Source organism: Paramisgurnus dabryanus, chromosome 22, assembly GCF_030506205.2.
Source record: "Paramisgurnus dabryanus chromosome 22, PD_genome_1.1, whole genome shotgun sequence".
NCBI classification, from domain to species: Eukaryota; Metazoa; Chordata; class Actinopteri; order Cypriniformes; family Cobitidae; genus Paramisgurnus; species Paramisgurnus dabryanus.
Genome location: NC_133358.1, coordinates 3,158,886 through 3,168,824, shown reverse-complemented (window position 1 = coordinate 3,168,824; position 9,939 = coordinate 3,158,886).

Here is a 9,939-nt window from a genome sequence, read left to right as displayed (position 1 = left end):
GCATTAACGACGACAGTCGGGATTTAGGCCTTAGTCAAACGGGTCGTCAGGTTTCATTTTCTCTTAAAGATCGGAAGGTGACCCTTATTTACCATATATACCCTCGCATTGGGCCCCCAATTTGCTAAATCCTCAACTGTGGATAATATAATTATGCCGCAATAGTTAGTCTGTCTGGAACTAAGCTGAGTTAAACCACATCACTGTGTGACACTTCAATACATATGAACGGCCGCTACGCTAATACGATTTTGTTTTTCTCTCCCTGTCTCGTCCTCGACCCGAGGACAATGAGACAAACAGACCCAGTCCCGGTAGATGTGAAAGTCGGCACACCTCGGATCTACTGGCCGTCCTTCAACGTTATGCCCAGCTGATGCCTGACCAACGATCACCGGCAGAACCGCTTAATCTCCGCTAAATCTCCTTATCCGTTCTCCCAAGGGTTTTTCCCTCCTAGGACTTATTTTTCCTCGGATAAAAGCCAGGGGGTTTTTTTTCTCCTAGGGGGTTTTTCACCCCGGGGAGGCAGCCTATTGGGCTTTACCTGGCTTCCTCTTCTATACGTTGCTTTAGTAATACGTGCACTTATAATATTGAGTCATAGCCGCAGCAAATTTAACTGCTCATGCTATCATGTATTTTGTTGTGCTATCTGTCGTTTTTCTGTGCTTTTCACTGCTTCTATTTATGTAAAGCTGCTTTGAAACAATTGACTTTTGTGAAAAGCGCTATATAAATAAAACTGAATTGAACTGAATTCAGTGTGGATGATGTCTTATGATATGACATGTGTTCAGTTGGGGCCTGTGCTGTGTAGACTGACACAAATGTGTACAATTTCAAACAGTCCAAAGAATTAATCATCAACAGTGATGAAAAACTTTGTTTCATTTATACTTATTTAAGATAAAAATGTTTTCCCCCAATATCTGGATCAGAATAGAATTTTCTTCTTTTATTTCATATTACCACAAAAACGAATGGCACTTTAGTTTATAAATAGTCCTCTACCAGTGGTATTTGACAAACATTAACCATAAATTCTGTCTATATTACTTGCAATAAGGCTAAAGTAAACATCTGCAAACAATAGTACATAAATTTGTATGAGTGCATTGGTTTAGCATACTAATAATGCTCTGGGTCCACCAGACCCACAAACATCGTCTAAGTAACAAAAATATGAACACCACACAAGGGTTAACTCATGAAGCAGCCTAACGCAATATTTTTACTCTAATAGCTTATCTTTCCCCACACATATGAACTGTGATCATGCACAACGTAAAAACACCCAAGAATTAAATCTAATTGGTATGTAACATCATTGATTGGTCTAATAATACGGAAAGGTCCTACGTACCTCGGACTCATTTTCTTGGACGGGAGCTGGAGTTTCAGATCACGGGTAGAGAGCCAGACCCTTTGACCAGGTTGGTATGGGGGAGGACGTCTGTGACGGTTGGCGTGGTTGCGTATAGCCCTCTGGAGCCTAACATGAGCGCTTTCCCAGACTTCTCCACTCCTCCTCATCCAATCGTCCAAGGCAGGGACGTCAGAAGGCTCTCCAGACCAGGGAAACATGGGAAGTTGATAGCCGAGTACGCACTGGAAGGGGGTGAGGTTGGTCACTTCAACTGGCTGGCCCCACTCCGATACTGATTCTGTTGATTTATAGACCCCCTAGAAATAACCCAGGCTTTTGCTCTGATCTGACTGAACTTCTTATTCTCGCTTTTGCCAGGCATGATAGAATCATGATGCTAGGTGACTTTAACATACATGTTGATTCCGATTGTACTGCTGCAAAAGACTTCCTAGCGGTTTTGGATTATTTTGAAGTATCTCAGCATATTGATTTCCCAACACATTCTCACTCTCATACTTTAGATCTCCTCTGTACTGTTTGTATTGACAATGTGCATCAGGGCCGTGCAGAGACAATTGGAGGGGCAGGTGCTCAAAGAATAAAAAGGGCACTTTGCTCGCTGATAGGCAAGCACACAACTGAAACAAATAATAAAGTAATACAGAATAGAAAGATGATTTTAAGTCTAACGTTTTTCTTTATTTTCCTTGCAAATAGAGTGAGACAGAAAAATCTATATAGACTGAGTTTTATATCTATATATTTATGCATTTGGCAGCCACTTTTATCCAAAACGACTTACAGTGCATTTCATTTTGTGTTTGTGTGTGTCAACAGTATGCAGTTTTAAAATTATATGATATTATTGCATTGTGACATTAAGATATTATTACGTTTACAGTCTTGTGTTTTTGTTGTCATATTTAAAATATAATTCTATTCTAATCCTGTTCGAAATTTGTATACAAAGAGAGTAGCCTACATATTTTAGTTTTGAATCGTGTTTGTGTTGTGTTTTTGCACACTTTGATGCCTTGATGATGACAGGGCAATAAAATAATGACATTCATCTCTCCTTTCATTCATTTCATGAAGCCTCTAGTACTTTCTTTATTTTCAGGTAAACTAAAACTGGTTGCAAAGCTGGAGAGTTTTTGACTGAGTTAATAATTTAGCACGAGTATGGCTATATTACCCAACATCAGCTCACATTGTCTTTTATCAAAGTCGAGTCCAGGAATCGTAAATTCAATATGATACAAAAATTAAACGAGTTTTTTACCGTATTAATCGGATCTTGCTCTTCCAACAACCTCCGCGTGACAGGTGGATGACATTAGAACAGCTCGAGAGCAATTTGAAATCAAACTCCTCCGTATGATTTCCCGAATATTTCTCGCGGTACTTTGATGTCATGTGCGTTTCGGTTCTTGCATTGCTGCGTGAAGTTGAGCACACCTAAAAACTCGAGACAGCTACCTGTATGAACTCCCGGCAGAGAACGTCCATGCCTTTGCTTAATCCATTGTTTTTATATGGGAAGGATGTTTTATTTTCAGCGTGAGAAATGCAAGGTGTGGCGAGTAAACTGGCTGAAATGCATGTGTCTCCCGCCGAATGCGTGAGACTTGAGAGCCCTGTTTGCATCTAAAGTTCTAGAGATGTTAATACACACAGACAGCAATAAACAAAAGCTGTGCATGCTCTCCTCACGTTGTTCTTGTAAAATAATAACAATATAACAAGCATCGCTTCGGTTCAATGCCGGCTCGAGGGGGATCCTCCCTCTACTGCGCACCGTGTCGTGCACGTGTGGGCGCTGTTGACGCTGTGAGCTAGCTAGTGATCGTCCCTAAAGAGATTGTCCAATGAAAGGTCAATACGTCATCATGTGACTAATTTTATTTGCGTCTAAATTATTTTTTATTAATTTTACTAATAGTTAGATTGGGCAGGCCTTCACAAAAGGGCATTTAATTACAAAAAAAATGCCTTGACAAAAAGGGCACTTTGATCATCCAGGGGTAAAGGGGCAGGTGCTTGGGCACCCACCGCCCCCCCCCCTCTGCACGTGCCTGATGTGCATGCTCAGGGACATAATCTGGGCATCTCTGATCATAAACTAATTGTTTTTGACTTCTCAGTTCCCCTTTTCTGCTGCTATTTCTGTCTCTGCTCTTCCTTCTTCAATCAATCTCCTGAGTCCCGATGAGATAGTTTCAACCTATAATAAATCTATTGGTAATGCATTAGATGAGATTGCTCCTTTAATAACTAGAACTGTCCCGTCTACTCACTTATCTCCTTGGTTCACTCCTGAGCTTAGAGTTCTGAATGTAGGCATCTGGAAAGACTTCATAAAAAATCTTCCCTTCTTGTACATGCCATTGCCTTTTCTGAGTCAGTAGCCGTTTCTCAATGTCAAGGAAGGATCCTCGGAAGCCAGAATTTCGAGGATGCTACGTCATCGACGTCCGTCGAAGGACTGTTCCAATGTCGAGGATCCTGAGTCCTTCGTTCGAGAAATATCTCATATACAGGAAAAGGTGCATATGCGTATCCTTCGCGCTCTTCACGCGCTGAAATCACCCACAATCCTATGCGAGCAGCACCGAAAGCACACCTTTCAATCACCCAATGACGCAATGACGTGCACTTGCTAGCCTGTTCCATTTAACGTCTTCTCCAAATGCTTAAGAGGAGCCTCGCCTAGCCTCTGAAGGAAGTGACTTGTAAGGACTAGTCCTGCCAAGGAAGTATCCTTGACATTGAGAAACGGCTCGAAGTAAAATATAAAGACAAAACAGGAAATGATCAGAGAAGCAAGGGTCGGCGCCATGTCAGTACTCCGGCGAGGGCTCCCTCTTGTGGTGCGGCGGTATGGACGTTACACCATTACAGTAGAAACAGTTTTACTGCTGTTTTTAAAGTTATAACGTTAATTTTACACCACGATGCTGAGCTACAGTGAAATGATTGGAAAGACAGATGCATTATTTGTTAGTCAATTAGCCTCATTTGCACAAACTGGACGCGCCCGCACCTCGTTAAACTCCTTATCGGCATTTATCATATGTGTAATTTCGGCCAATCTCAGTGGTGTGACTGGGACACTAACTCTGCTTGTCATCATAAACAGATAATCAGATTGTGATGTTTATTCTCGCTTTATTAATATGAATAATATGCCGCCTTCCTTCATTTCGACACACAGCTCCACAACCATCTCGCAAGTGTTGATAGGCTATTACTCGTGAGGTGTAACCGGATATATAACCAATCAGATAAAAATAAAATTGACTTAAATCAAACTACGGATCTGTGATAAGTTTTGTGATCCGTCTTGCCACTAGTGTAGTAGCACTGATCACTTTGAGGGGGGGGTAAATTTATCCTCACCGGGGATAAAAATAATTAAGCAGAGGCAGGGATACATTGACCAGAAAGGGGGAAATCCCATGCTCCCCCCCCCCCCGCAAATCGCTGTCATGGTAGGAAATCCATTGTTTCCTCCGTGTCATGTTTTGTGTTTGTACTCACGTCAGTCTCCATGTGCTCGTTTGGTTGATTGTTGCCACCTGTGTGTTGATTGTCTCGCTCCAGCTGATCCTCATCTCCACTCAGCTATATATACTGTCTGTTGTCAGGTCCTCACTCATGTCTGCAGCTACCCAAGTTGGATTACCGTCTCTCGTGTTCGTGTACTGGATCAGTGTTTCGTGTTGTCGTCTTCGTGTGAGTGTTCCGGTCTGTTCCTGGTTCCGTCCATTGACCATCATCACATTCACCGCCGACTTCACCATCCAGCACTTCTCACGCCACCGTAGTCCTTCAGTCACCATTGCACCAGGCACAACATCTACAACAACAACAACCGCCACCTGCTGCGCCTCCCACGCCACCCACACAGCCGATCGTCTCCGGGGGTATTTCCCAGTCTGAACCACACCTCCCTATTCCTGAGAAGTATGCGGGTGAGCCAAACTTTTGCCGATAATTTCTTTCACATTGTTCTCTGCATTTCGCTCTTCAGCCCCGTACGTTTACCACTGAGGAGATGAAGGTAGCATTCGTGTTGTCACTACTGACTGGGAGGGCTGCCCTCTGGGGGACGGCAGTGTGGGAGAACCAGGACAGCTGCTGTGCTTTGTTCCACTCCCTTTCGGATGAGATGAGACGCGTCTTCGACCGCTCCGTCGCCGGGAGGGAGGTGGCTAGACTTCTCACGGACCTGCATCAGGAGGACAGGTCCGTATCAGATTACGCCATCGAATTCCGCACCCTGGCGGCGGAGTGTAAGTGGAACGAAGAGGCGCAGTGGGATCACTTCCTGCATGGGTTGGCTGACTGCATTCAACAAGAGATCCGTGCCGTGGAACTCCCCACTTCTCTCAATGGTTTGATCGACCTCACCATCAGAATAGACAACCGCCTCGACCAAGCCGCCAAGCGGAGGGGGAGAGCAGTTCTCGCGACCAGACCGGAGGCTCGTCGACAGCGTTCAGAGATTGCGGTCAGCCCACCTGGAGATCCTGAACCCATGCAGGTGGGGCGAGCTCGGCTCTCCCGGGAGGAGAGGATCAGGCGGATATCCCTGGGACTGTGTTTGTACTGCGGCAGTCAAGACCATCACTTTCAGCGCTGCCCGGTAAAAGACCAAGCCCGATAGTAAAACTGAGGCTACTATGGGATGGGATCTCTGCCAGGAAGACCTCATCTACATCGACACTCCTTCTGGTGAGACTACGGTGGTCCACCCACGCACTCGATCATCACGCACTGTTGGGCAGAGGGTAGTTTCATGGACTTCATGTTTGCCAGTAAGCTCAACATTCCTCTCACCTCCCTCAAGCACCCCATTGCACCTTTTGCACTCAACGGACACAAACTGCCAGTCATCACACATACCACCATACCTGTTTCTTATGGGGGTAATTTCATGCCAATATTATTGAAAATGGACAGAGTAAAAGTCACAAATAGATATTACAACTTGTAAACACAAAACGCAATCTACAAATAGATTAAAAATCCACAAACACAGTCCTCGTGATCCGCAAATGTAAAACAAGATCTACGAATCGTCTTTGTGATCCACAAATATAAAGCATGATTTACAAAAAGAAATCAGTGACTTGTACTTGAAAACCAGAATTTGAATGAATGTAAAGTGACTTATTTGCAGATGAATATCATTTTCTATTTGTAGATTGTGTCACATTTGTTTTCAGAATTCTGACACTATTGTTTCGCTTTGGTGACAAAATAATGCCATAATCGTTGAAAATGAAGAGACTACAATTTGTAAACACGAAACAAATCTGCAAATAGGTTCCAAATCTGCAAACAAACTTCTCATGATCCGCAAATGTAAAACGAGATCTACAAATATATAAAAATCCACGAACAGACTCTTCATGACATACAAATATAAAATGCGATTTACAAATAGATTTAAAATCCGCAAACCAACTCTTTATGATTCACAAATAGAAATCATCGACTTGTACTTGACAAACAGAATTTAAATGAATGCAAAGTGATTTGTCTGCGCATGAGGGTCATTATTTGTTTGTAGATTGTGTTGCATTTGTTTTCAGAATTTTGGCACAACTGTTTCGCTGTTTTCCATTAAAAAAATCTACAAATGCCCTCCTCACAATTTGCAAACAAACACAGTCTAACTTGTATTTTCCAACAATTGTAAAAAGACATTCTTACACATTCTGTGCAAAGTTTAGCATGCAAATGTTGAATCTGTGTTTGCAAATCACAGGGCATTCACGAATCCTTCTGCACAAGTCTACAGATCTTTTTGGCACTATCTTTCCGCAGAGTTTGTCACTACGATCCACGCGTGTAGTCAGCCAATCAGGGGTATTGCTTCAAAGTAATGCCACGCCCCCTCAATAAGCTCTTTTCAAAATAAAAGCTGGGCTCACTGCCATTTACCGTTGCCGGTGTTACAGTGCTGAAAGGCGGCCAGACCGCGTTATCGATATTATATTAATGATATTAAAGCATTTATGTATAGCATGGCAAATATGTAGCATTAACGTGAACTAGAACAACCCCTCGTTTAAGTTATTATCAGTGCCTGACAATTCAGCCGAGGTCATTAAATCGTTAAAAACACTGCATGAAGCGGTTTTATCCTTAAAACATCAGTGTCTCTTCAACGAACATTTGCCGAGCGTCCGTTGTAGGCTACAGGTAAATTTTGCAGTTGTTTTAGTTAACTTTGCAGAGCATTTTATTGTCGGAAATGGTCCTGGGCTGGGTTTTCCTATAACGATTGAACTTAGCACTCAAGAGCGCTTTCTACAAGGTAAAACGATCGCTCGCAGCTGGGTTTTAAGTGCTACTAACGAGTCGCTATCCCTTTGTCGACTGCTGAAATGTCACTTACTGAATGACTCGTAATTGTAGCAGAAGCTTGTTTAGGCTAATGATCTTCAGCCGATGTGCACTAATATTTTTTAAAATATTATTAATAATTTTTCAATGACTTATTAAATTTTTAATAATTTGTGCATCATGAAATATTCTTTTTTCATATTTAGTTAGGACTCGTCCCACTGCGCAATGCCTTCTGCATTTTATAATATAGTTTAGATTTTTCTTTTTATTTGTTGTTTATTATCTATGTTTATTTATTATTAAGGATTATTGCATTGTACCGTAAATATTTATTTGGTTTCTTTAATCAGATGCCATACCCTTCAAAAAAATATTTTTTTTTACTGTAGCCTAGATGAATTATAGCAGCAATTGGTAGGAACCATTTATCAATTTGCTAGTACCAACTTTTACCAAAATTTTTCCAAATACGTTTTCCTTCTTAATTAATTTATGTTTAGTCATTTAAATTTCATTTCTCGTTTGAATTTTAAATATATTATATTAAAGTAATTTAAACAAATAAACAAAGAAAAAAAACCCAATAAATAAAAATAGCCTACATTTAAAACATTACATTATCGTTATTGCAGGAGTGCAATTTGCTGGTTGTCCTGCAGGTGACCTTGTAACACTGCTGTCTTATGATGCACTTATAAATTAACGATTACTCCAGAGCACTCGTAGATCTACGATGATTTTCGAGTGCTACTTAAGCTACAAAGCTTTTGGGGAACGGCCCATAATTCTAAGATGAATTTTAAGATTGTTTTTACGATCTACTTAGCGATGCTTTTGGAAAAACCCAGCCCTGCTCGTTTGGAATTTGCCTGGCGCACAGCTCTAGTCAGAAAGATTAAAAGGCGGGCTTTGTTTTTAAAAAATGTAATGCATTTCTATATATTACAATAATGAACAAGTCAACCATTTATCAAGTATCGATTCATTATTTTTACTTAATCCTTTTTGCTTTTTACAAAAAGTAGAATAGGCACGCATATTCTGCATTTAGCCAAAATTATGACTGTGGCATGAAGAAACTTTCCTATTTTAGTGAAAAATAAATACGTTCTTTTGCTATTATTACGTAGCATATATTGATGATTTTTAATAACAAATATGACCGTTTTAAAAAAAACAAGTACACTGATAAAAATAATATGAAAAAAATTATACGCTGGATTTACTAAAAAAAAAAATACAGTGCATCATTTTTACATACACTTTTTTTAAAGTAAGTTTTACATTGAATTTAAGCCTTTGCAATTTAAGCAATTGCAATGTTTAAGTAAGTTTTACATGGAGAAGCAATTAGGCCTACTAAAAATTCCATGTCAAATTTACTTTAAAAAGTGGATGCAAAAATGATGCACTATATTTTTAAGTTAATACAGCCTATTATTTTTTTATAATTATTTAATTTCCTTCTCACAAATTTTACATGATAAAATTTAGGAATTAACTAAATAATGTGTTAATCTAGAATTACTCACATTTTTGCATTATTTGTACTCAAAAATAGTTTTTGTTTTAACCTATTTTTTTATATAATTGACTAATTTTATTTGGTTAAATTTACTAAGCCACAAAACATTTTTTACAGTGTAAAATAAGATAAACGAAGTAGGTAAAACCGCATACCCACCTAGACACTCAAATCGAGCTAGGCACTCAAATCGAGTCAAAACAGTCTTGGCTTTTAGACCCGCAGTCTGCAATCCACCCTAACCCGGACTGCAGGTGACATGTTAAAATTATTCCACCCGTTACATAAAATCAGTAGTGGTTCAAGCATATGTGCCGAACCCCCCCCCCCCTCCCCTTCATTGTCCCCCAACCCTACCACCAGTGAATAAATAAATACATTAAATAAAAACAAGCACTTTAAACCAAAAGCGCACAGAATTCTTTTTTTGGTTTTTAACTGAATTCTAAACACTAAAGTTAATTCCTTAAAGTTAATTAAGGGTTAATCCCTAGTCCTCCCCTCCCGAGTTGTTTTTTGTTCAGGGCCTAAATGTGCATTGAAATATAGTTGAATGTATTTCATAAAATTAATAAAAGATATACAATTATAAATTATTGTTGAATTATCCCTTTTTCCAAGTATGTCATTATGCACAATGTATCAAACTTTGAAAATGAAACAAAAACAATAACTTAAAAGT